We start from the raw sequence: 5,416 nt of genomic DNA on the forward strand, positions 1-5,416 counted from the left end.
GTATAGCAGTGCTAGATCCCTTCCCACCTCCCTCACCCTCCAGATCTAGGACAAGGAATCGGGCAGGAGTTTTCCCAATGGAACCGGAAGTTCCTGCAGTTTTCAAGAGGGGAGAAAAGCAAAATCTGTCATTTCACCTTACAGTGTTTGATAAGTGGATAGAAAGTTTTCACGGTGCCTGGGCCTGGCCGGGGAATGCCGGGCAGTGCTTGGAGCCAGGATTCTGGCACAAGCTGATGAGATAGAAGGAACATGGTTAGTAGCAGCCCCCAGAGCTTCCATCCAGGGGGGCCCCCAACATCCCCAGTACCCAGACCACCCTAGCCAGGGTCCCACCAGATATTTCCTGGGACCCAATCCCCATAATCCCTGGCCAGAGACCCCAGATACCCCTCAAAGCCCCACCGGCCAAAGAACGCCCACCAGATCTTCACTGCTGGCTGGGAATCCCAAAGGTTTCCCCCACCAAGAGCCCCCACCAGCCAGGGACCTCAGTTAGGAACTCACTGCCATCCTGAGATTCCCCCACTGCCCTCCTAGGACCCCCGCCTGCCCTTCAGCAGAGAGGTAAGACATGTCCATGCCCTGTCACTAGCAAATAATGGTCACCATGGATCCACCCCAGAGGTGGCTGCATCACAGAGCCCATTTGTCATGGGGTTTAGGATACTTCTGGACCCACACTGCACTCAGAGTGACCTCTTCATCCCGTGCCAGCTGGAGACAAGAAAAGGGTCCAGCCAACTCTCCCGTTACCGGCTGGGAACCACTGACCCCCCAAACAGGGAGAGGCCTCTGGCGTTGATGGGTATAAAATACGTGGCTGGTCTCTTTCATCAGCAAACATTTTAACAGAGGTAAAGGAGGGAACAAGTGATTCTCAAAGGAGAGGAGAAAGATGATCTCTGGGCAATTTAACCCCCTGAGACCTCCAGGATGGAGAAGAACTCAGGGCAACAGGTTCCCTCGAAGGAAGAAGTTGCTGGGATTTAGAAACACGGGGAACAGCCCCAAACCCGAGAGGATTTTTAATTGATATTGACATAGAAAGAGGGAAATCCTGAGCTTTGAGATCAATGTTCAGAAATGAAAAAGAAAGGGTGGAAATCTGAGAGATTTTGGATCTATTTTTGCCAATTATAGAGAGGAAAGTGTAAAAGAGGGATTTTATATCAGTTGTTGGCATGAGGTAAAATCTGAGTGTATTTCACATCAATATTTGATAAATGAATAAAGAGGAAATGGGCAACATTTGCAAACGTTTTATATCCAGGTTCAAGAATTTGAGAAAAGGTGTAAAACTGAGATTTTCTTTGTATTTTATCATGAGAGAGACAAGGAAAAAATCTCAGGGGATATTCACTTAGAATTAGACAACTAAAGAAAAGTGGGGCAAATGTTTAGAGTATTTTATATCAGTCTTTGAGATTTGCAGAGAAAACAAGTCACAAGCTAAGCAATTGATAACATGAGAGAAAAATACCAAGATCTGAGGGGATTTTATGTTGCTATTAAATAACTAAAGGGAAAAGGGGGAGTGTTTGCCTGGATTTTCTGAGACTGTCCAATACATAAACACAAAGTGATGGTTCCCCCCCACTGCCACCATTCACATGAGCAGCAGGGAGCCTGTGAGGAGCTGATTTAAGGGGGGAGGGGGAGCTGGAAGGTCCCTGGATAAAGGAAGGGGGCGGAAGTGGGGGACAGGCAGGTGACTGGCAACTGAGGGCTGGGGGAAACTGTGTTGGTAGTTTGGGGTCAGTGGGTGGGATTGGGAAGCTCGGGTCTGGACAGTCTCCATGGGGGACACGTGCTTTTCCCATCCCTGCCTTGGCAGAGAACGGGCATCTCCTCCCATCCCCACACCAGGGCAGCCATGTGCTGGGGAATGACTCAGGGCAACAATTTCCCACCTAAATGAGGACAAATCACTGCAGAAAAAATGGGTGGGAAAAGCTGCCCCATGGGAGAGATTTTAAATTGACACTTGAGAAGTAGAGAGAGAGACCAGGGCAAAATCAGAGATTAGACCAGGGGAAATCGGGGTGGGGGGGCAGGTTAGAGAGCTGATCATTGGGGGGGGGGGATCTCCCTGGATTTTATACCCACGTGTGATAATGGGGGAAAAGGGGAAAAGCTGGAGAGACTTTGTAGGTGGGAGGACGGGGCACAAACAGGGCAGGATACAGTGAACTCACCCCCCCCCCCGCAACCCCGGCTCAACTCATGCTCCCCCCGCCCCGCCCGGATCTTCCCTTTAGTCCCCCAGCCCCGCCCCCACCTGCCTGACACCCCCCCACCATCAATTCCCTGCTCAGCCCCCGGCCCCGCCCCGCTCCCTGTTGCTCCCTCGCCCCATCCCAGCCCCGCCCCCTCCCAGCGGAACGTTCCGGCTGATACGGGCGGGGGGAAGGGCAGCGGCTTCAGCAGCTGCTACTGAGCATGCGCAGTGCCCGGGAGTAGCACAGGGCTATTGGGAGCGATTTAATGCCCCGCCCCCCCCGGACCCCTCCAGGGCCCCCCCGCACACGGCCCCCCCCATCCCAGCGGGGGGCGGATCCTGCTGCGGCTCCGCTGGGGCCGAGGCGGCTCCGAGGCTTCTCCCGGGTTCCCCGGGGCAGAGTCACGTGCCCGCCCCCCCAGCGCCCCCCCCCCGGGGTCTCTCACTCCCCGGGGGTCCGGGCGGGGCTGGGGCGGGCAGAGCCCGGGGCTGCCCGGGGGGCGGGGCCCAGCTGGAGAACCCCCCCCCGGCCGGGCCCCCCCGCACAGAGCCCCCCCCGGGGAGCAGCAGCGGCTTTGTTCTCTCACCCCCAGCGGGGCTCGCACGGCGCATGCGCAGTAACAGCTGCTGGAGCCCTTCCTTACCTGGGCTGAGAAGAGGCCGGGAGCGGCCCTGGGGCAGGCTGGGAGATGTAGTTCCTGACCCTCCCCGGAGCGGAAGTGACGTCGGCGGGGGAACCGGAGCCGGAGCCGGGCTGGAAAAGGGCGTTGGGCGCTGCGGCTCTGCCTGGCTCGCGCGGGGCCGTTGGAGCCTCTCCCGGGCCGGAGAAGGGTTGGTGCCGTTGGGGCTCTGGGCATGCGCAGATCGCGGCGGGAGAGCCCTTCATTAACCCTGGGGTCCCTGCGGGGGGCCGGGGGGGGCGGGCGGGAAATGTCGGTGCAGCCCGGACATGGCCGGGGGGGGGGGCAGGTGACCCCCGAGGAGCGGGGAGAGAAAGGGGGGGGCTGAGATCCCCTCGGATTTACCGCTGCCCCCTCCCGTGGGGCCCCCCCTCCTCCCCCGTCCTGCCCCCTTTCTCCCTAGAGAGCCACGAGCAGCGCCCAGGGTGACCCCCCCTCCCCCAACCCCTGAGAAGTTCCCTGCCCCCCCCCCGATTGTGCCCCATTTTCTCTCCCCTTCGCCAGTGGCCAGTTCAGGTCTCAGGTTTGGGGGGTTTCCCCCATTTCCACCTGCAGGGATTTGTCCTTGTGCGGGTGGGAAATGGTTCCCCCGAGTGATTCCTGAGCTGGGCAGAGGGTGAATGGGCAGAGGCTGGGGGGGCCCTGAGACAGGGACACCTCTGGGCTGGGCTGGGGGGGCCACTCTCTGCTGGCAACGGGGCCTGGGAAGGGCCAGGAAGGGGAGGGAAGAGCAAGTGTCCCCCATGGAGACGGCCCAGCCCCAGGTTTCCCCTCCCAGCTACTTCCCCTCCCCCACCCTGCCCAACCTAGCAGCCCCCCCCACCCCCACCGCTTGCTAGTCACATTCCCAGACCCCACTGCCAGCTCCTCCCCACTGATAGTGACTTTCTCACTCCAGCCCCACTCCTGTCCCCTGTGAAAAGACATCACCCAGGGCTCCTTGCTGTCCATGTGAGTGTGAGGCAAGAAGATTCCCTCCCATTCTGTTGTTGATTCAATATCCTTGTATAATCCCCTCCAATTTCCCCTCTTTTCTCTTGAACCCTTAAATGGTGACACACAATCTCCCAGAGGTTGGTGCTTCTCTCTTATATTGGCAAATATTTAGTTTGTGCCCCATTTTCTCCTCAGTTCTGAAATACTGAGATCTAATGCTCAAAAATCTTCCCGCTTTTCTCCCCAGGTGTGTGACTGAGATCAGGTCTCCTATCGTACTGCCAGGCGCTGCAGAGACCCCAGGTGAGATCAGACCCCACTGTTGTGCCAGGTAAAACTGAGACCTGGACCGAGATCACGGCCCCCCTTGTCGCAGGCAGCGAACGACTGCGACCCAAAGCGCTGCCTCCATTGTGCTGGGCACTTCAGAGACCTCGACTGAGATCTGTGTCCCCGTTGGGTCTGGCCCTGCACTGACCCCGACCCAGATCACGTCGCACCACTGTACTGGGCACTGCACAGACCCTGACAGGGATCCTGGCCCCACAGTTTGCCAAATGCTGCAGGGACCCCAAACAAAATCAGGGATCCTGTAATGCCAGGAGTTGCAGAGCCCCCGACTGAGATCAGGCTTCCTGTTGTGCAGGGCTCTGCACAGACACTGACCAGGATCAGGGTCCCCATTGTGACAGATGCTGAACAGACACCAAGGGTATCTCTACCCTGCCGTTAAAAAACCCCAGCTGGCCCATGTCAGGTGACTCAGGCTCACAGGGCTCAGGCGAAGGGGCTGTTTAATTGCAGTGTAGTTGTCTGGGCTCGGGCTGGGGCCAGGCTGTAGGACCCTGCGAGGTGGGAGGGTGCCAGACCTTGGGCTGCAGCCCCAGCCGAAACATGGACACCACAATTAAACAGCCCCACAGCCTGAGCCGTGTGAGCCCAAGTCAGCGGGCACGGGCCAGCCGCCGGTGTCTGACTGCAGTGTAGACATGCCCACAGGGACAGAGAGTCCTTGCCACAAAAAGCTCAAAGGCTAAATAGGCCAATGGTGGGAGGCGACTCTCCATTTTACAGATGGGGAAACTGAAGCTCAGAGAGCTGAAGTAATTTGCTCAAGTTTTCATGGAGAATTTGGGGCAAAACTGGGAACTGAACCCAGATTGTTTGAATTCTTGCCTCTCCCCTTAACCCCAAGCCCAGCGTGTGCGTGTACAGCGTTGTTTTGGTCTGTGTTTGCCTTGCATTGGCTTCCAAGGGAGGCTGTGGAATTTCCTTCATTGGAGGTTTTTAAGGTCAAGTTAGAGATACACCAGTCTGGGAATGTCTAGGGATACTTGGTGTTAGGGGGCTTAGTCCTTCACCCTCTCACTTCCCTGGTCCTTCTCGCATGAACAGAGAGCAGCAGTACCCCAAGTCCAAAGGCGTAAACAATTTGATGTTTATTGGGGTGAACTTCCAGCAAGCATGATTCCAGTTTCCTTCCTTACTGTCCCCCTTCCCAGCTCTGACACCACAGAGCCTTGCCTGTGTCCCTGTTCCTGTTCCCATCCCCTGTTCTCATTCCCCCCTTTAGCAAAAC

This window comes from Mauremys mutica, unplaced genomic scaffold (assembly GCF_020497125.1).
Source record: "Mauremys mutica isolate MM-2020 ecotype Southern unplaced genomic scaffold, ASM2049712v1 Super-Scaffold_100054, whole genome shotgun sequence".
NCBI lineage: Eukaryota > Metazoa > Chordata > Testudines > Geoemydidae > Mauremys > Mauremys mutica.